This window comes from Maniola jurtina, chromosome 8, assembly GCF_905333055.1.
Source record: "Maniola jurtina chromosome 8, ilManJurt1.1, whole genome shotgun sequence".
Taxonomy (NCBI): Eukaryota; Metazoa; Arthropoda; class Insecta; order Lepidoptera; family Nymphalidae; genus Maniola; species Maniola jurtina.
In genome coordinates, this window is record NC_060036.1 from 3,439,281 (window position 1) to 3,462,779 (window position 23,499).

The window sequence follows — 23,499 nt, forward strand, 5'->3', positions numbered from 1 at the left end:
TAGAATATTATACATAATTTGCCTTATTTGGACATCCTAGTAAACTTATAAAGTGAGCATAAGAATGCTTTTACTAGTAGACATTTTAGAGTTTCCGAGTGTCGACTGATTAATAGTTAGGTATGTTTTGACCTCCATGATACTACCACGAGTCAAGTGCCTAGTCAAGCCAATCCAAGCACTAACCAGACCATGTTAAACGCGTTGTGCCACAGGTCCTAACGAAACTGCGAATAAAATGATTGGACAAACTGTTAACTGATATTATTTGGACTACTGACAATACTCTCAATTAATGTGATATCCATAATTTGGTATTTACCTAGGTCACGATGCCATGTTACTATTAATGTAAAATTAGCGAACTCGGGATGGTTATGCGTAACAAGGCAAATGCTCGGTAAAGGATAGCAAGCGATAGGATAAAGCTAACTAGATAATGTAACTGACAAAATTAATATTTAATTTAATTATAACACAGGAATTTAGTTATTTAGTGGCAAGTTCCCACAAGCATTGCGATAGAAGTAAACACTGATAGCATTTACTCAGGTTCATTTTCGTAACCAAGCTGGTAGGCATTAAGAGAACTCGAAGTGTTAAGGGGTTTCGAGGCTACGAAGCTTGTACATGCCTGAGCAGACTCTTTAAAGCCATATCACAGCGCCTACGGCTCTTATATCCAACAGTGCTAACTGTTCCGATAAATAACTTGAAACCGAAGACCTTGTTGAGCTATTGTCTACCAGAAAGCTAACCAAGCATTTTCCCATTGCGGGAGCAATTCATTGTTTCAGGACGGCCGAATGTAACGCCACGCCGCCTCAGCCAATCGCAACGCGCCAACGCCAACCAGACTATCCGAGTCAAGCCAAGCTGGCCAATCACCGCCTGTTACAGCCGATAACCGCCAAGACGGCCAATCATAGCCTACTGCCGCCATGACAGCCAATCAACGCCAGCGCCATTGACAGCCGAACGCAACTCCGCCACCACTGCCGAATCCCTTCGGTGGGGATAACGCCATATAAAGCTATGCGAGCTCATTTTTAGGATTATTGTTCTATCGTACGCATTGTAAGCTGAAACTATGTCCATTTGTGTAAACCATTGTAAATTATATAAATAGTAACAAAGTAACAATAGTAATAAAGCAATGAGTGATTTGTATTAGTGTGTTTAGTGAAGTGATATAATAAATTTGGGCGATTATACTGATTTGCTCTTTTTATTTAAACCCACTGTTTCACTATAACATTTAGCATATTTTAAAACCATGATTAATAAAGAAACTGTAGGTAGGTATACTTATTCAGCTTGAGATGCTATGTAAATTAATGTAAAACCATCACTTCTAAATTATTGCTTGGTAAAATAGACCAGAGCACAGATCACTATATACCAGTCTAAAGACAGATAGGACAGTGCAAAAGTTAACGGTTAGTTCCGTTGTAGCCGCATAGCGCTAGTGTCGTAAAAAGTGTTGGGACACAATCCAACCTTAAAATGTCGATATCGATAGTATAGTGATGTCCCATGACAAACGTTGAAACGGGGTACCTCTATATATATTTTTTTTGCTTATATTTAGGTGTAAAATAAAACAACTTATCAAATTCAGTTTTTATATTTCTTGCTTCTTAATCTATACACTTTATATATTTATTATCAAAAGTCATCTTTGAGGATCCTTCTGAAAATAGCCTTTGCTTCTTGTTTTCTTTGATAAACATTTCCTTTATTCTTTTAATAAAATACCTACACTTGGTTGTCAAATTGGCTGTAAAGGAATAATATTATTTAATTAAATATGTATATGACGCAGAAGCAGTCTCATTATTATTTTTAAAAAGGGCAGAACCGTCGACCCCACTTGGGTCACCGGCTCTGCTATCACTATCCATTATAGAAACCGGCAGCAACAGCTAATCAGAATAAACTGATCTAAATATCTCAACCTAATTTAATGAGGGTAGGTAGAAAATCTATCCAACACCGTAGGTTTAATCAAAACATTTTATTAAATTAACTTTCTCCATAAATTATTTTAAAACAGCAATAATGTAGGTAGGTAGTAAATTAAATTTAGCACCGAAGGTTTATTTACAATCGAACATTTTATTACGATTATAATTACTCAAGAAAACTAACACTGAACTAAGCTCATAGTATGTAACATTCTAATTTACTAATCAAGAAAACGCACTATTTAAATTTAGATGTTAGTTTATAATAATTTGTAAGAAATCACTAATATTAATTCACAACTTGGTTGATAATATTTTAGCACTGATTTATTAATTTACAACTCGTATGATGTTTCAAATTAGACTAATAATAATAAGACCTAACTAAAACACTAGATTTCTTATTACGGTTGGACAGAGTTTCCCCTTACCAACCGTCGCTCGCGCGTCTCGAAAAATTAATGAATTTATTTCATGATTCCAAACGCATCCAAGTCGACCGCGCCCCACTCTTTTTCGCTGTTCCTAACGACAGCCATAATTGGCTCCTATTGGTCGGATCGCATTGCATGCGTTTGGATTGGATCTTGTTCAGATAGTAACAAACAATTTAAATCCTTACTTAATAACAAATAGGTAAACTGAGCTTAGAACTAATTTAAATAGCTTCTAAAATTATCTCAATATTTTAACATAGATTCTCCAGCAATTTGAACAGAATAATATTTACACAAAAATAAATAGGAAACAAAACGAGTGCTTACTTCAAAGCATACAAGGACATTGTTTAGAAACATTTTTAAATGCTATTTATTAACTAATAGACTAACTAAGATTAAACAAATTAAAACAATTCCTAAAATTATCATAATATTTTAGCATAGGTTTCCTGGTGATTAATTAATCTTTACATAAAAATTACTTTAGGAACAAACAAGTGGGTACCTACTTATTTCAAAAACTCTTCTTTCACAATTGAATTTAAAATTTCACAATTTGATCAGAATGTATGTGGTTTTGGTCATTATTTAAGGGATTTATAATAAAGATGAGTTGATTGGAAGCTGGGCAAGCCTCCGCGGCGACATATATGTATTATCAATTTATAATTTTATAATTTTATTATCAGAATAGCACACTACTTAATAATTAAAGTCTATTTTGTAGTTATAAAAAACATTCCTAACATAATATTTGTTAAAAAGTAAGAATACTGGCAGCTTTTGCGGTGGTTTTTTTACTTTAGAGTTTATTTCACACCGAATCAAATCAGAAAATTAATGAAAAATTAAATTATATAAACAAGAAATTATGTATGAAAAACTACATGGATTCTTAATGGCAGGACTGATAGTTGGTACATATTAAAATTGGTCTAATAATATTATAACCGATTGATTAAAAAATACAGCTATAAACTAAACTAAAACTAGAGGACTAGGAGGATTTTTAAAGATCCAGTGGGAAGTGTTAGATTTTCAGGGATAAAAAGTTGCCTATGTCAATTACTAGATGCAAGCTACCTTTGTACCAAATCTCATACAAATCGGCTAAGCGGATGATGGGTTTTGTAGAATCCCGTGGGAACTCTTTGATTTTCTGGGATAAAAAGTAGCCTATGTTGATCCCCAGAATATAGGCTAACTCTGTACCAAATTTCGTCAATATAGGTTAAACTGTTGGGCTATGAAAAGGTAGCAGACAGACAGACAGACACACTTTCGCATTTATAATATTAGTATGGAAGTATGGATAAAATCTACTGTATGGACATCAGTACAGTGTTAAAGTAGTGGTTCCGTGGAGACCATCACATCAATATTTGTATTGCATATAAGACTTTGGCCATAATTAAGGCAATGTTAGCAAAGAATAAATAAAATAGTTACTAAAAACAGGACAGATAATTTTGTACTAACTCACCACTAATTATTATTATTATTGTACTTTGAGTGGATACTGTTGAATCTTCTGAATGTTGAACTCTGTTGAACTGAAGTTGGTTGTAAAGCATGATAAAATTGTGATCACTGAAATCATGTTCAGCTGAAAAAAGAATTTTACACAGTTTATTCACATGAAATATGGTATGAAAGCACGAAGTAAAAACTATGTTAGGGAATAACTAGTGCTTAATACATCTTTAACATGAAATCAACTTACCTAATGAGCTCAGGAATTCCGTGAAGTATTTTCCTTTTCAGTAAACAAGTAGAGATAACCATGCGTACGTCGGGTACCCATACCACCCCATACTGTCGAACTGATGTCTATCGAAGTGCTTCTGGCATACGTGTCTGTTCAACAATTGAGCCTTCGGCAAAGTACTGAGTCCTATATTTACAGGAATCAATTGGGATCACCACAATTCCCATAATTTATTAACCTTTGGAGACAACAACAATAAACAATATGGCTTCCCAGTATATACCACAGAGCAAGGAACATACTACTCTCTAACAAGAGAGTAGTATGCCACAGAGTCTATGTATATGGCCATCGACTAGAAAAAAGAATATGGCTGCAGCTTGTTACGATACTAGCGCTTTGCGGCTAAGAAAGAACTAAAGGTGTCACGGGCTTGGACCAGAGCAGACAAGAAAAACGCTAAAAAATCTTCTGTTTAAATCCAGAAGTGGGCCAGCTTTTAGTTCTTGCTGTAAGAATAATATGGCAGAAACCGGTTACAGTTAGATAATACCTATTAATCTTATAGTCAAAGATCCTCATCATGTGCAAATGTGTCCTTTGTAACCATTTACGAATGTTTATGCATTTCTTGAAGCAAAAAGAATAAACATTATAGTGATGTCAATTTTAAGATCACTTTTCGTTTCTTCATGCGTTACGAGTTATGATTAATGCATGATGTTATAAAATTATACCGCATTGAGCCTTCTGACTAGTTTATGAGATATAAATATCTCTTGCAAAAAATAGTAACTTCTGTCTGCTTTTAAACGAATTGTTAAGAGCTAAGTTACCGACGTTATGTGCTAACTTTTTAAGAGAAAAATGGCATTCAATTCAGTATTTTTCATCGCCATTTTTCTCCATCAAAACTGGTAAGTATAATACTGTCGCAAACATAATACGTATAAATGAATATCAGAAAAATTGCCATGAAAAATATTAGGTTTGGCAACCCTGTATCGATAACCCCAATTGAACTAACATACAACAAGCCATCACATTCTAATCACCAACTAAAAATGTTCTTGCTATCTAAAATTTTCCGGTAAGACAGCTATCACTAATTGACGTAATCGTTTTTAAGGTAGATTGGTGAGTCTGTAGGTATTGGAAGGTATTTTATGATCGTATTGCGAACAGGTTTGTGTAACGTTGTGGATATGAGTAATGTGAACAATGCGGCGCGATGTGAAAGTAAACATGTTTTGGTCTGCTTACCGCAGGCAATTCGGTATTGTTTTTATTTTACTCGTTAAATCCAGGATTTATCTGAGGAGGGTAATTGCGTTATCATCGCCAACCTTGCCAATTGACTGATGATAGCGATCATCATTATTGACACACAATTATTGTAGTTGGGATAAAAAGTTGCCTATGTCAATTTCTGGGATGCAAGCAAACTCTGTACCAAATTACCAAAAATAAATCGGTTAAACGGATGGGAATGTTTAAGTATCCCGTAGGAACTCCTTGATTTTCCGGTATAAAAAGTATGTCCGTCCGCGGGACGTAAGCTAACTTTGTGCCAAACTTTAATCGGTTAAACTGTTGGGCCGTGAAAAACTAACAGACATACAGACAGACAGACACATTTTCACAATGTACCTACAATTAATATTAGTATGGATTTGATTACTTGTATCCCGGAAATTGACATGGCAAGTTTTTATCTCGGAAAATCAAAGAGTTCCCACGGGATTTTATAAACCTAAATCCATACGGGTGAAGTCACGGACATCATCTTTTAATAAAGCGGTATTTTTTAACCCCCGACCCAAAAAGAGGGGTGTTATAAGTTTGACATGTGTATCTGTGTATCTGTGTGTCTGTGTATCTGTGTATCTGTGTATCTGTGTATCTGTCTGTGGCATCGTAGCGCCTAAACGAATGAACCGATTTTAATTTTGTTTTTTTTGTTTGAAAGGTGGCTTGATCGAGAGTGTTCTTAGCTATAATCCAAAAAAATTGGTGCAGCCGTTTAAGAGTTATCAGCTCTTTTCTAGTTTTCTTGTAGAAAAGAAGGTTACATAACCGTTAGGTTCATAATATTATGTCAATTGACAAATGTAAAGCTGTCAAGATGGACGTTGCCTAGATACATAATTATTTATTTGAAAATGATGTTTTGGAAAACTCTGATACTTTGGATCGTAGGCGCGGAATAGTCCAAGAAAATCGGTTCAGCCGTTTGAAAGTTATTAGGTCTAAATCGGTCTTTTCTAGTTACTGTAACTTCACTTGTCGGGGGTGTTATAAATTTTTAATTTACACTTGTTTAATAAGTGTATTTTACGCCAGGTGGCAAAATTTTTTTTGTTGGTCTTACGGTGCATCGTCACTCCTTAGTGACAGGGCCTCGCCGGCATCATTCTGTACAGTTATTTATTCAGGGCACACCCATTGCCTAACGAATGCGTCGTTATAGTTCGCCCCACTTTGCGTTTGCATCAGACATTTACGCGAAATGTAGAGGAGCTATTGAGAACATTTTGTTGCTAAAATTTTCATTGATTGTTTCAATAAGACGTTGTTTTGTGTGGTAACCAAAGAAAAACTGTGCCTTCACTATTTTTCAATTTTCGTGACTTCAGTTCTCTACTAAACCAATGAAACTAGGTCATGAGTCATGACTCATGTCTTTCCACGATCATATTTTTGCGTCAGGGAACAGTCAACAGTCACAATTACAATTTTGTCGATCTTTCCTCTTGCTTCATCGTTTTCTGTTCCTGGTTTCGTGCTTAAATTGTCATCGCGTGCTTCAATAAGGCGTTTTATTTTAGTCGATACTAGCGAAATTAATAATTAATTAACCAAGTTTTGTAGCCTTTATCTACTGTTTAAACTTTTTAAACTTTCGCGAAATCAATTTCTATTCAACCAACTCAACTGGAACTGAACTGGTTACTCATTTACCACGACCGATTTAGTATCGAAACGTAGGGAACAGCGATCAAAATATTAATTAAATTGCTTGGTCCACTTTTTAGGGTTCCGTACCTCAAAATAAATCTGAGAATAAATTCTTTAAACCGAAAAAGAAAAATGGAACCCTCATAGGATCACTTTGTTGTCTGTCTGTCCGTCTGTTGTGTCTGTCAAGAAAACCTATAGGGTAGATACTTCCCGTTGACCTAGAATCCTGAAATTTGGCAGGTAGGTAGGTCTTAAAGCTCAAGTAAAGGAAAAAATCCGAAAACTATGAATTTGTTGTTAGGGTTACATCACAAAAAAAAATTAAAATATGTTGATGAACAAATAATAATAATTAGTATTTTCAATTTTCAAAGTAAAATGACTATACCATGTGGGGTATTAAATATCCTAGTACGAAACCCTCGGTGCGCGAGTCTGACACGCACTTAGCGCGTGAGAACTACTTCCCACCCGTTGGTCTAATACTCATTTGTTTGTCCCATCTGTGATACATAGAAGTTTGAATGATCTTTGTGTTTACAGTGGGCCCGCTTCTCAACTCGAGCACGCTTTATTTGCTTTGATAATCTCACCTAAACATGTTTATCCTTCAATTTTTACTGTTTTGTCGCCAGTTCAGTGTACCTTTTATGAAATATGTATTAGCACTATTAGCATTTAAAATCATTCTGTTTAACCCCCGACCCAAAAAGAGGGATGTTATAAGTTTGACGTGTGTATCTGTGTATCTGTCTGTGGCATCGTAGCTCCTAAGTAATGAACCGATTTTAATTTAGTTTTTTTTTTGTTTGAAAGGTGGCTTGATCGAGAGTGTTCTTAGCTATAATCAAAGAAAATCGGTTCAGCCGTTTGAAAGTTATCAGCTCTTTTCTAGTTACTATAACCTTCACTTGTCGGGGGTGTTATAAATTTTTAATTTACACTTGTTATTTTTCGTTGCTCTGTCATTTTAGTTCACATTTTAAGGAAATTACCATTTCATTTGTCAGTTCTTAAATTTGTCATTGCTTCGTCATTTCAGTGGTAATTTTCGTAATATGTATATAGGTACTCAAATTTTTTAATCATCATTAAAAATATTTAAAAATATTAATGCAATCATCTAATGATTGTGATAAGTAACAGCTGAATACCAATACAATAATTACTTTGAGGTTACTATTAGACATGTTATTATTTGGTTTCAGTAGCTAGTCGCTTACAATTATAGTGGTGTAGCAATTCTGGCGTAAACAAATCGAATTTTAATGAATACAATGTTGTAGATAGACTGCAGTTTAACTTCCGGATTAAAATCGATATCGAAGAAGTTAACGGCATGTGCTGAATGCAGTTGAAAGCATGCATCTAAAATTCCGTCTCGTTCAGCCGCGCGATTCAATATAGGTGATGCTTACCTAGTCACTGGCTACGGACAAGTTAATTCTGTCAAAGCTTGCTGCGACCTCCTCGCCTTGCCTTTGTGTGCACTTGAAATGTACAAATTGCACCGTGGCCGGGAGGAGGTCGGTGCACTCGACACCCCTCCCTCCCTTCACCCGTTTTCATCGATTCCTCTTTGTTCAGAGCATTCGTCTTGAGATGCATTCGCCGAGATCTCGATTTCACATTCAGTAACATTAAATCGATTCATCGGTGTCTCTTTCTATCTTGTCGTTGATGGATGAAATTCCGTGGATGCAACTTTAAGGTACTTAAACGCCATTGAGATTCGAAGCAAAACTTCAAGCCTATTTAGAAGCGTAACCATATAACGAACGTAAAATATGAGAAATATGGAACTTTATTTTCGTAAATCTACTTAGAAATATCTTGATGATGATCATAAATGAGATATCTTAAAATAGAAATAGTAAAAAAAGTAGGTATACTTCGTTTTAATTTAAATGATCTTTTTATGAGCTCTTAATGGCAAAATATTCAATGAATAACACATTTAACTCATTAATCTCAACATTACACATGCGGTAGATAAGCGACATGTTATAAGTATCTTATACATAATATATCTGTAGTCTGTAAATAACTACCGGTAAACGATACGAAAACCGGATTTACGGCATGATTATACTTACTTATTGTCTTAGGGTTCCATACACAAACAGTACTTATCAGTCTCCGCAGCCCGTCCATTCGTTCGTCTGTCTGTCAACGGTTTGTATCTCGTGAACCGTGATAGGTACCTACAGAGTTGAAATTTTTACAGAATATGTATTTCTATTGCTGCTATAACAACAAATAAATGTAAATTTACAAAATTAATAAGTAATATTTTTTTATGTACAATGTTTGTCGGGGGTGTTATAAATTTTTAATTTACACTTGTCGATTGAGTATTCATTCAAATGTATCTATAGAAGTTAAAATATATTAGTCTGAACTTTCAGCTCCATCGTGGCAGACAGTCGTGAGGCAGTCGTTGATTCCAAGTTGTCAGCGATATCATCGCGGCCACACGTTCACAGCCTCGGACGTTTATAGACCATTACTTTATTATTACGAGATACAAACCGTTGACAGACAGTCAACGGTTTGTATCTCGTGAACCGTGATAGGTACCTACAGAGTTGAAATTTTTACAGAATATGTATTTCTATTGCTGCTATAACAACAAATAAATGTAAATTTACAAAATTAATAAGTAATATTTTTTTATGTACAATGTTTGTCGGGGGTGTTATAAATTTTTAATTTACACTTGTCGATTGAGTATTCATTCAAATGTATCTATAGAAGTTAAAATATATTAGTCTGAACTTTCAGCTCCATCGTGGCAGACAGTCGTGAGGCAGTCGTTGATTCCAAGTTGTCAGCGATATCATCGCGGCCACACGTTCACAGCCTCGGACGTTTATAGACCATTACTTTATTATTTACTGCAAACGATACTAAACCTTATGCAACACTTTGCACTTGAACAAAATACACATCGTAAACAGTATTGTATTTTTATACTTTACTAGAGGATGCCCGCGACTTCGTCCGCGTGGATTCAAGTGTATAAAGATCTCGTGGGAACTGTTTGATTTTCCGGGATAAAAAGTTGCCTATGTCAATTACAGAGACGCAAGCTTTTTCGGTACCAAATTTCATACAAATCGGTTAAGCGGATAGGTCTTTAGGAATCCCGTGGGAACTTTTTTATTTTCCGGGATAAAAAGAAGCCTTTGTCCGTCCCCCGGGATATAAGCTAACTCTGTACCAGTCAGAATCGGTTAAACTGTTGGGCCGTGGAAAGGTAGCAGACAGACAGACACACTCGCATTTATAACATTTAAAGCATGGATTTGTGTATTTTTGCAACGTAGCACCAAGTCGTGATGTCTTTACTTCTCAACATTTTATAATTTTACTCTGACGATTGCTATCTGCGAAAGGTTTTCCATTGTTGCCATGATGGCATTTCTTTGTTGCCCTCTCGGTAAAGGTCTGACGCGGAAACGTCGTGGCAACGTGTTCTCAAGTGACATTTAACAGATCGATCGAGGTCAACCGTTTTGAATTATTCGTCGTGACCCTGTATTAACAATGCTTTGTATAAATAATGTCATGTCAATCGGTTTATTTTTATCTCTTAAATGATTTATGTGATTATGAATAATCTATATCTATACTAATAAATAAAATTGGAGTGTCTGTCTGTAATTTCGAAATAACTACCGCATATTAAGGTCATATGGTTATTTGAACGATACTATAACTGAATCACACGTTTTTCACACAAAAAATTTTTGTCTGTCTGTCTGTCTGTCTGTCTGTCTGTCTGTTTGAAAAGGCTAATCTTGGGAACGGCTGAACCGATTTTGACGGGATTTTCACAGACAAGTAGAGAATTGACCAGGGAGTAACATAGGCTACTTTTTTAACCGACTTTCAAAAAGGGAGTTGTATTTTTCTACCTATGTACACCGAAATCTCCGAGATTTCTGAACCGATTTGCGTCATTTCTTTTTTAATCGATAGAGGAACTCTGCGACATTGTTTCATAAAAAATTTGGAGTCCAATTCCTCAATCCTGATGCTGCAGGGAATCTGACCAATCCACGCGGGCGAAGCTGCGGGCATCAGCTAGTATCAAATAATCGAAACCTGCTTATAAATCAGTTTCTAAATTATGCTTTTTAATAATAAAGAGCGTTGTAATCTTAATGTCAAGGATATATTTTATTATTTGTAGTATTCGTTAACAGGTTCTGCAAATTAAGTCACAATATTGAAATCAGTATAAAACAAGCTTAGAACTTGTTTTTAACACGTTCTAAATCGCCGTTGGCGACTTTCTCAAAGTGTGAGGTGAAAGTGGCGACCAAGTAGGGTACGGTGGACCACACAGTAAGAAGCAACTTCCTTTTATTGGAATCCCTATGCGTATCAAAATAAAACTCAAAATTTAAGACCTTGTGTTGAGAGCAGCTTTGTACATTACGACCAAATACGAGTCTAGCTTAAAATAATAACGAGGAAGATTGTGTAAGGTACATTTCAATAAATCATGACCTTCATGTTTCACCTTTTCTTTATCCGTTGAGAATGGCGCATGAATTTCTGCAAAGTAATGCCGTCTTATAAATTTATTAAGTACTAGAGACCCGCCCCGGCTTCGCACAATTATTAGTAGTAGTGGTTACATTACAAGTAGCTTATTACAATTTTCGTAGGGATCTCTTTTTATTAGCACATAGGCTACTTTTTTATCCCGGAAAACCAAAGAGTTCCCACGGGATTTCGAAAAACCTAAATCCACGCGGACGAAGTCGCGGGCGTCAGCTAGTAAAATAATATAGCGTAATATGTCACTCAGAAATAATGTAGCTTTCCACTGGTGAAAGAATTTTCAAAATCGGTTGAGTAGTTCCAGAGATTACGTAACGTAGGAATACGTTACAAACTTTAATTCTTAATAATATTAGTAGGTACCTATGAATAAGAATGCTTAGATTTGGGAAAAACCCGCGCACCGAGGGTTCCGTACTCGGGTATTTTTTCAGACATTTTGCATGATAAATCAAAAACTATTAGGCATAAAAATAATAAAAATCTGTTTTAGAATGTACAGGTAAAGCCCTTTCATATGATACCCCACTTGGTATAGTTATCTTACTTTGAAAATTGAAACGCATTTTAGGTAAGTAATTTATTTTTCTGTGATGTAACCATAAATTCACGGCTTTCGAATTTATTCCTTTACTTGTGCTATAAGACCTACCTACCTGCCAAATTTCATAATTCTAGGTCAACGGTAAGTACTCTATATGTTTTCTTGACAGACACGACGGACGGACGGACAGACAGACAGACAGACAGACAACGGAGTGATCCTATATGGGTTCTGTTTTTCCTTTTGAAGTACGGAACCCTAATAATCTGAATGTCGAAAACGGCGAAACGTGAGTTGTACCACTTGGACCTTTGCGGCCTGCTTCGTTTTAATTGTTTCCCGTCATTTTATGGTTGGTAACAAGTGTAAATTAAAAATTTACAACACCCCCGACAAGTGAAGGTTACAGTAACTAGAAAAGAGCTGATAACTTTCAAACGGCTGAACCGATTTTCTTGAATTATAGCTAAGAACACTCTCGATCAAAGCCACCTTTCAAACAAAAAAAAACTAAATTAAAATCGGTTCATTAGTTTAGGCGCTACGATGCCACAGACAGATACACAGATACACCGATACACAGATACACACGTCAAACTTATAACACCCCTCTTTTTGGGTCGGGGGTTAAAAACTGAGCTTTGATTTATCTACTTAGGTATCTTCACCATCACGAACAGGAAAATTATAATAGCTATTAAAAATTATCATTTAAGTATATCTGTGTAGATAAAAACATAGACATTAAATATTTCTCAACTGGATGAATTATCTCCTACCTACTGTTCGTTACGTAATTTATTATGCAATAGGTAAGATAAAGTATCTCATCGTATTTTTTTAGCTTTTGTATTTTTATTGTGCTCGTCTTGGCATATCTCTATTGCTGGTCTAATATTTGGATGTTCAGATTTTTTTAACTCTTGGATTTTTTTATACTGGGCTTATAGTTTTTTATGATAATACTAGCGGATACCCGGCGTGTGCTACTATGCTAAAAAAATAATGTGCCTAATGCATTGTTTTAGTGGTCTAATACCATCTTCGCATTATTGCCTTTCTAATGAAACCGGTTTGGGTCACATCGGTTGGATGGTATCAAAGTCTATGTAAAACCAACAGATGTACCTTCTACCTACCTGGAATTTTTTTGTATTTTATGTTATTTTCATAATAATATTGTTGTTGTTTGATTCAAGTACGTACTTAATTACTCGTATTTCCATTAGGGCAACTTTCTTAGTGTAAACTTCCTTAGGCAAAGATCATAAGTTTCTGTCGAAGAAGATTGCAATAGTAATATTATTGAACCTTATTTAAACCATTACATACCTATTATGTGTCCTATTAAGTATTCGTCAAATATTAAGCGGGGTATCTGCTTCACCCGCTCCGCACAAACGTAGTTTGACTGTTATTTGAATACAAATCAATCAAAGCCAATGTATAGACAAATTCTAGGAACCTAATATCTGTGTCTGTGGTTTTCAAGATTTCCGTTACAATATTCAGTCTCAAGATTTACGTACTTACATACAAATCTTTAAAACCGCGTAGCTGTAAAATTAAAAATCCTGGCAAACCATAGAATAGATATACATTACTTTATAACCGGACTACGTATGTATGGAGGGAGTGACGGAATGCCGCCAGTTAATATGCATAACTGGATAATATTCGACTTGATGTGTGACGGTGACGCGACGTTGCGATGTGCAATTTGTCCGGCTCGTCAAGCGCTCTCCACTAATTAATGACGACATAATTATTTATTATTGGTGGCAAACTTGTTTTTGCTTACTTGTATATATGTATGTGGATTTTGGTCGTACTTTTTTCCTGGAGATAATGTGATCCGACCCTATCATTTGCGGCAAGCGATTTTTGGTCGATGGTTTTTGACACACCTGATGGTTTTGTCTATAGGTACATATTATTATAAGTTCTCTTTTCCTTACACCTTCGGAAAGTTGTTTATCACATATTTTCCGCGCCTCTCCGAGGCCCATATTTTCTTACTCTTGTCAACTGATAGGCAGGATACCGAACTAAAATCAAAAGTAAATAAGCACAATCTTCATTTTCCGTCAATAACGCATGCACGCAACGCAAGATTTTTAACCCCCGACCCAAAAAGAGGGGTGTTATAAGTTTGACGTGTGTATCTGTGTATCTGTGTGTCTGTGTATCTGTGTATCTGTCTATGGCACCGTAGCGCCTAAACTAATGAACCGATATTAATTTAGTTTTTTTTGTTTGAAAGGTGGCTTGATCGAGAGTGTTCTTAGCTATAATCCAAGAAAATCGGTTCAGCCGTTTGAAAGTTATCAGCTCTTTTCTAGTTACTGTAACCTTCACTTGTCGGGGGTGTTGAAAATTTTTAATTTACACTTGTTTGTCTGGGATTTGTCGTGGGAGTCGATAAATTAGAATCAAGAAAATAAGCTAGTTTTGTAGATTTCAAATTGATAAAATCTGTGACAAACCTACCAGTGGAGCAGTGACTGTGAAGCTAAAGATTGGAACAAACTACGACAAACATGAAGACAGGAAAAAGTTACTGCTAATATAATTTGGCAGTAAACTTGTCATACAGGTCAAAGTTATGCTTTAGTGGCCTATAATAGTTATAATGATATTATCACACATGTGATTTAAATTATATCCCACTTGTATAAATTACTAGGTATTCAAAAATGTGGTGGCAGTAATTGCGCTTGAATACGAGTCACGAGTAAAATATATTATTATATTACCACAAACTGCATGAGTAATTATCTTGTTGTTGAAAGATACGTGGCCACAAAGAGGTCCGATATTCCCTTCCCCTCCGGGTAATCTTTATTCAGGTCGAAAAGCATGCAAACATTGTCGTCCACTAAATGTTTTACTGAAGTAGGTGCCTACCTACACACAGGCCACAGTTTAAAAGGCAAGATTCTATAAATGAACTTGAATTGATAGATAACGAAACTTGCGATAAAATAATTATAGGCAAGTAGGTACGAGTATCGGTGTGGCCCGTTCAAACTGCTAGCTTTTAGCACAAAAATTTGAACTATAGAGAGACTATACATAAAAACTACTTTTAAAATCATTGCATGAGTGATATACTGAAAATAATCATGTACGTTACTTGTACTGATTTGACTATTCTGCTTACGGCCGGTTCACACATGTCTCCGTTTTACTGTTCCGTTTTATCGTGTACGTTTTTTTCTACGATGGCGTATGTAGTTGTATGAGCGACTTCACACATGGCACAGGATTCTGTATACAGTAAAAAATATCGTTCCGTAAAAAAATGACATTCCGTTTTGTCATCGAATACTGGACGGACGGAACGGAAATATACAGATACGTAGAATTTTAACGGATAGATACTATGTGCGTGGCGGGCGGTATGTGCGGGGTGTAGGCGGTGGTATACTGCGAGTTTTCTGTTCACACATCGCATCCAGTAATGACGGATCCGTTGAACGTTATACGGTGCCTATGTGTGAACAGAGCATAAATTTATGACGTATCCGTTAAAAACGTACCAGTAATACGGACTCCCATGTGTGAACGGGCCGTTATTGTTACTTTTCAATTCCCTAATTGAGGTCTGGTCGGTTGGGAATTCAATTAGATGTAAAATGTTGCTGTCTTTAGAATTAGACTATCTTTCTTCTCTACATACTCGTAGTATAAAACAAGGAGCTTCCCCCTGTCTGTCCCTATGTACTACGCTTAGATTTTTAAAACTACGTATCACATCAATAGATAGAGTGATTCAAGATCAAGGTTTATATTTACATAAAATTTATTATTGCGTGTTAAGTAATTTGTTGAAATAATTGAAGATAATTGTTCAAGATGCCAGAAGAAATCAAGCCAACTGAGAGCTTTCATCGAAAACGCTGTCTTATTCTTTTGAAATACATATTATTATAGTTAAATAACCACTCTGACATCACTTTAATATCTAGTATCTACATTGCACCCGTGTGAAGTCGTTGCGGGTAGCCAGTTAGTAATAAGAAGCTTATTCATAGCTCCATGCTCTTTCTCATTTCTTGATACTTATTCTTTCCTTACCTTGCTCTTTATAATCGACGTCGATTATACCCAGTGGGAAATTGCAATTTACAATCTGAAGGAGCTCATGCGATATGCCTCATTGTATATTGCTCCATTCTTCGGGCATCGGTAGATCTCACAATGGTCAATAAACAAAGGTAGTGTGCCGCCTCGGGCCCCTATCGCGCAATCGGATTGGTGGACCATGTCCTGCCAACTGACTCTGAACACATTTTACTGTGGCGTTTGTAGTGTTAACTTGTGTAACGGACAGCTGCTAAATTTTATTGTATCGGGAGTTCATGATACCTCTTTTCACGCATTTATTATAAAATTAGTATTTTAATCTACTTCAAAGAAGAGGAAGTTTTAATTTCGACACTTATTTTTTAAGTGCACCGATTATATGTATTTTGGAAGAATTTTATGATGTCGGACGATCATTCTTTCCGTGGCTCGGACCATACGGACCATATTTTGCATGTTGGCCTTGTTTAACTACTGCCTTCAAAACTCTTGTTTACGATCATATTTTTAACCCCCGACCCAAAAAGAGGGGTGTTATAAATTTGACGTGTGTATCTGTGTATCTGTGTGTCTGTGTATCTGTGTATCTGTCTGTGGCATCGTAGCGCCTAAACGAATGAACCGATTTTAATTTAGTTTTTTTTGTTTGAAAGGTGGCTTGATCGAGAGTGTTCTTAGCTATAATCCAAAAAAAATGGTTCAGCCGTTTAAGAGTTATCAGCTCTTTTCTAGTTTTCTTGTAGAAAAGAAGGTTAGATAACCGTTAGGTTCTTAATATTAAGTCAATTGACAAATGTCAAGCTGTCAAGATGGACGTTGCCTAGATAAACATTATTATTTATTTGAAAATGATGTTTTGGAAAACTCCAAGTTTTTGAAAGTTATCAGCTCTTGTCTAGTTACTGTAACCTTCACTGGTCGGGGGTGTTGAAAATTTTTAATTTACACTTGTTATCCTTCTATATCATTGCTGCTCATTATAACATGACAGTTTGTGAATTGTACATTGTTTCTTTAATATTGTTGTAACACTTTATGGTTTGCAAGTGCTTGAAAAGGCCTTTTTATTATTTTTATAATGAAGAAATTAATGTTATTAAAATTTCCAAGTTTAATATTGTACTATTGATTACAATGTTAAGCATAGACTTCATCTTCATTAAGAGAAAAAGAAGACTAGGGGTAAACTTTACTTTGTTCATTAGCGGTCCACAAACGCATTAACAAGATTAACGCAATCATGAAGTGTGTCGAGTAAACGACAATGATATACTTACATCTAGAGGCAACTTAAACAGTCTGATGAGTTGGATGTAAAATGAACTGGATGGATCTACAAGACTCAGTTGAATGTTTCCAATCCGGTAATGTTTATTTGAATAGATGACACGAAGAAAAAATTATGCTCAAGATTGACTACACAATATAATAGGGCCAGAAAGTATAAACCTTGGTTCAAAAGAAAAAAAGACGGGCCCACGATAATTTCCTTTGTACCTACATGTAAATCCTTTGATATACCCAATAGCTAAATTACCGCTTTATACCATAAAGGTTTTTAAATTATTAATTATAAATAGAGAAACGTAGACATCATAATTCATAATATCTTACCTCGACCTCGTAACACTTTGAGAACAATGGCATCTGTCGTTAAATGTTCATGCATACGTGACAAATGACATACATGAGGAGGCAAATAAAATAATATGGCTTCAACAGTACTTATTCCAAGCAGATAAACAACATTGAGTTTGTGTAATATGGTCACTGAGGTAAAAATGGGGTGAAGATAATGAGGGTCACGTTTGGAGAAGGGTGAACTGTTTAATTAAATTACCATCACTGCCTCAATTTTTAACTGACTAGACTTCCAAATAAACTGTGTGTATCTGTGTATCTGTCTGTGGCATCGTAGTTCTTACTAATGAACCGATTTTAATTTAGTTTTTTTGTTTGAAAGGTGGCTTGATCGAGAGTGTTTTTAGCTATAATTCAAGAAAATCGGTTTAGCCTTTTGAAAGTTATCAGCTCTTTTCTAGTTACTGTAACCTTCACTTGTCGGGGGTGTTATAAATTTTTAATTTACACTTGTTTTCTGCTCTAAACAAAGTAAAGTCGAAGCGACACTTCCTGTCAGATTTTATGTGTATCTTAACACGAACGTGGCCGTTCTGAATCTAGCTCCAGCTACACGCCCCGTCTTACCTGCAAGCTGCGCGCCTACCTGCAAAATACAGGTGCACGTGCGTGTGGACGACAAGACGGTATCCCGCGCAGTTCCAAAAGCGCGGCTTGAGCAATCGTCAAATTGCTGAAGATTGGACTGCGCAGTTCTCGGTTTGCACGGTTTTACTTGAGCGTGTGAACGGCACTTAAGCCGCACCTCAGTCCAGCAAAATCTCTACAGGAGACACATTGTAGTGTTTGCATAGGTACCTACTCTTTTTAACTGACTTCTGTGTTATTATTAACTAGCTGATACCCGCGACTTCGTTCGCGTGGATGTAGGTTTTTTAAAATTCCCGTGGGAACTCTTTGATTTTCCGGGATAAAAAGTAGCCTATGTGCTAATCCAGGGTATAATCTAATGCCATTTTAAATTTCAGCCCAATCCGTCCAGTAGTTTTTGCGTGAAGGAGTAACAAACATACACACACACACACACGCACGCATGCACGCACGCACGCACGCACGCACGCACGCACCCACGCACGCACGCACGCACGCACTCACGCACGCACGCACGCACGCACGCACGCACGCACGCACACACACACACACAAACTTTCTCCTTTATAATATTAGTGTGATTGCATTGACCTTATACTTCGTTGCACAGGGTACACTGTTTATATAATTATGGTTCGTTGGCTTTGTTATGGTTTATTGGAGTTGTTTGTAATGGAGAGACACATAAAGAAGAAGGCTTTGTTAATAAATTACAAAATATTATCAATCTGTTGCTTTCTAAACAGTAAACAGTAAAATAGTAGTTCTCCAAATCTTCTGTTGGCCACATTTCTGAAGTAGGTACTGTTAACCACAGCTCTCCAAACACAATAAGGTTTGCTCAGTTTTGGTTTGTGAGAGTTTACTTGTACCGTGTGACCACTGTTCAATGTTCCGCCTATTGCTCCGTGTTGCCCGTGCGTTAATTGCGCCAGCAAGACTGAGCGTGTAGTCGGAGCTTAAGGCAGGTGCAGTCGGCCATAATGCGGAAACAATCGCACTGATGGACATCTCTGCAGGTACGCGTCGACGTGGAGTGAACATGAGACTCTCTAATGATTCCCACTAATTAATACCTACGTTCTCTCACTGAATAATTCATTGATACACGACACATTGTATCTATGCGTACGCTCTGTCTATAAATTAGGTTTCTAATCAACTATACGTATTGGTGACTGTATCTATGTCACGCTAAGTCTGTAAATTAGGTTTATAATGATAACGTACAATTTGATGACAATTTTATTGTTTTTACTTTAGACCTCTCAGACCGACGCGATAATTAGGTTTAAGCTGAGATGCTAGGTATATGAAGTTATTTTCGCGCACAATTTTTACAGTAGCATAAATTCGTTAACAAACAAGCTATTCCTTAGGTATTGATAGAAGAAATGAAATGGTCTAAAAATGAGTCAAAGTTATAACTAGCAGAAGTAAACCTGTAAAAATTAAAATACAAAGAATCAAACGTTGTGTAGAGATTCGTAGCTTACGGAAAAAGAGTATTAACTGATAATAATAAAGTGATTATGTTTAATATTAACTACTCACCAAAAAACCTTGCTCTCGACGAAATTAAATATCGTCAAAATTACAATTAAGTATAGCTCACTGATGTAATAACATCCCTACTTGTATAAGAATTGTTGAGATCAGCACCTATACCTACGCGTCACCATCAATAAAGGCTTAAGGGGAATGACTGTACTAAGTTGATTAAATTAATATTGATAACAATTTGAAACGAGGAGAAGGTGTAGGTAAGGGATGGAGGATGAGGCTGAATTGTCATTATCCAGAAAAAATCAGCCTGATGGACGTCAAGCCAGACACGCCTTCTCTCTGAACATGACACGCCAATCAATCCCGTTAATAATTAATAGATATACATGCCAACACTGTATAATATCTATCTATTCATGTGACTGTATTGTATCTTGTTACGCGCTCGCCCCGACTATTAATTAGGCTGTTAATCCAATTTACCTATCCAGTTTATTGATTATACTATTTATTTGTATAAGTAAGTAGTAAAGTAGTAGGAGTAAAAATTGCAAACCCACTCGAGATTGTTAAACTTTTCTACACAAATGAGAAAAAACATGGACATGATTTATTCCAATTTAATGCCTGGGTTTGATCTTAGTGATTTAAGAGTAATGACTTATTAGGGTGAATTATTACGTTGCCGCAAGAACCTACACTAATGTGTGTATTATGACTCGGTCGCGCTAAGTTTGCACCTCGCTGGAATGCGGTGCCTCTCCCACTTCCCCGCTCACCTCCCTGCGGTCGTCCTGTCGCGTCAGTACGGTTTGCATACCGACCTAAGCGTCAGTGTGACGTAATCGACGCGAGGTGCAAACTTAGCTTGATCGAGTAGTAGTATCGGCAGTTCCGAACTTTCAGATTGATTTTGCACCCTTGATTCCGATTTCGGTTCTGATTAATTTTAATCGGAAGTTATATCGGAGGTAAATATGCTGATGCTGCTTAATATCACTAAGATTTTAAGAGTTTAAGATTTTAAACTCGATTCTCGATTCGATTGTTTTTATTTCCAACAGCCATACTCGGCTATACACCTACTTGCATTATTTTTTGAACTGATAAGAATATAACTGATGAGTAATGTGTGTAGTGCTATTTTCTTAGACGTGCCCACACATATCTCGTCTGCCTCCGCCTCCGATTTCGGTTCCGACATAACAAACTAAAAACTCCGTTTCTGAATTCAGTTCCGATATAACATCCCTGGTCCGTACTGTTAATCGTGTCCGTGCTAATCGTACCTAGGTACACTCGTAATTAATTACTATCTACACTAATAACATAAAGAGTTGTATGTTAATGAGTAGTTTTCGAGATTACCTCCTACATCTATAAGAGGGTAATCGCCGAAAAACTCATCCTATATCAAAAACAAACAAACGCGGACAAAGTCGCAGGGAAAAGCTTGTAACTTATGAATAAAATAATGACAAAGTTTCACATCGATAAGTGTTAATCGATGGTTTTCACAATTTATTTTCCGTCGCATCACAAAGGAGCCGTGTCGAAAGCAAATATTTATAACCATATTTTCTCCCGTTGATTAAAAATTTTAATCTTCTGCCTTTACCGAGCCAATACGTATTTTATTAAAAAGTTAAAAACGTAAAATAAAAATGGCAGCTCATTAAATACGTACAAGAAAGTGAAGACCAATAAAGTTCTGCTCAAGCTTCCTGTCAGTTGATTTTAAAAGAATAAGTGGTGCGGCTCTTATATCGGCTACAAATAAATCAACGTTAATGCTCCGGTAATAAGTGAGCTTTTCGAATGCACTTGTGAAATCATAATGCGACAAAATGCGGCTGCAGTATTTTAATTCTTGTACTTTTGAACTTGCGAATAAAAAGAAGCAGTTCCTTTTCTTTGAATTATCGCGTCGCGGTCAATGATCCTGTTATTTTGTAAGGCTTCTCACTAGACTAGGAGCCCTTAAAAGTTACAAAGAATCAGGCGTTTCCTAAAATACTAGCAGTTGATTTCCACGAATTTAATGAAAGAGTTGATATTTTGACACAATATATTACTATAATATAAACTTAATTAGAAAATGTAACTTATTAATTGATGGTGAAACTGATCACAATATTTTCTCACATTTACTAATATTGTGTTTACATTATCACTGTTACATTTAGTTTTCAAGTTTTGTGAGTGGTTACTAGATATCAACGTAGCTTATTTTATCAATGTTTAGCTAGTCGGCCTATTTTTGTCTTTAGCCATCGTCATTCGTAGTCGTCATTAACCAATCTTTACGTTCATTTGGAGGAAGAACGGGTTATATCATTTTTGAATACCAAATATGTTAGTTACATTCTTTATTTTTGTTCAAATGTCGTACTTGAGAAAGTCTACTAAGCATGTACAGAGTAATTTATTTAAATGGCATATTTGCACGTATTCCGCACACAATAACATTGTTAGGATAAGTAAGTAGTTTCAAGGAGCGAATGGCGTAAACCGCAAAAGCGTTTAAAGTGAACCCGCAAACGCAATGTGCAAGCAATGAGCGTCACAGGCAGTTTGTTTAAACAAGTGTGCGAGCTGATGATTGCCAGATTTACTTGGTTTAAGCAAATAACGTCTTTTTAGCGTTCCCTACCTCAAAAGGAAAAACGGAACCCTTATAGGATCACTTTGTTGTCTGTCTGTCTGTCCGTCTGTCGGTCTGTCGTCCATCCGTCCGTCTGTCCGTCTGTCGTGTTTGCCAAGAAAACCTTTAGGATACTTCCCGTTGACCTAGAAATTTTTAGTTACATAGCAAAAAAAAAATGTGTTCATAAACAAATAATAGTTAGTATTTTCTTTTTCTTTAAATTAAGTATTACTTAACAGGTATCACTGATATTACTGAAAAATCAGTGATTTTTTTACAATCTATAATAAAATAAGACTGGCCTAAAATCTTAAAAGACGCTAGGCTGCTAAAATCTTTCAAGAGTTGGTACTGATCTAGATCTCGGACAAAGAATAATTTGTAACGTAGATTACCGAAGGAGAATTCACGCAAAGCTGCTTTGCATAAGAAGCCTATTCTAATGAGAAGAATGGTTTAGGAAGGTAGATAGGATAGGTAGATGAGTTTGTAATTTGAAAACGTGTATTTGACGGATTCAACAAATTAGATTTTTTTTAACAAAACCTTGTAATACATGTAACAGTGGACAAACAATCACAAATGTAACAGTTTAGTACGAATTGGACGCAAAGTGCAAGCAGTGGTTAACGCGAGTTTTGCTTTAATAAACTATGCATAATGCAACGGAACCACTGCATCAGCAAGAGCGTTGTAATTTGCGTGTGTGACTATACACAGTCCATGCAAAAAATCACGTGATTGAAGGTCAAACTACCACAATTTCGCATTTATAATGTGAGTAATGATTTAAGAAGAGTTTAAAGAAAATGTAGTATAGTATCAAAAGT

General features: G+C 36.0%; 1 protein-coding gene and 2 long non-coding RNA genes across 4 annotated transcripts in view; 2 read left to right on the forward strand and 1 right to left on the reverse strand.

Moving 5' to 3' along the window:
• LOC123867882 overlaps nt 1-23,499 on the forward strand; it is a 110,598-nt gene that overhangs the window by 50,385 nt on the left and 36,714 nt on the right. The window lies entirely within an intron of this gene.
• On the forward strand, nt 1,385-12,018 carry LOC123867885. Its single transcript, XR_006796530.1, has 3 exons — nt 1,385-1,556; nt 7,317-7,324; nt 12,008-12,018. It is a non-coding gene; the product is annotated as an uncharacterized LOC123867885 (long non-coding RNA).
• LOC123867884 lies at nt 1,693-4,391 on the reverse strand. Its single transcript, XR_006796529.1, has 3 exons — nt 4,131-4,391; nt 3,891-4,013; nt 1,693-1,780 (listed from the first exon to the last, which is right to left on the reverse strand). It is a non-coding gene; the product is annotated as an uncharacterized LOC123867884 (long non-coding RNA).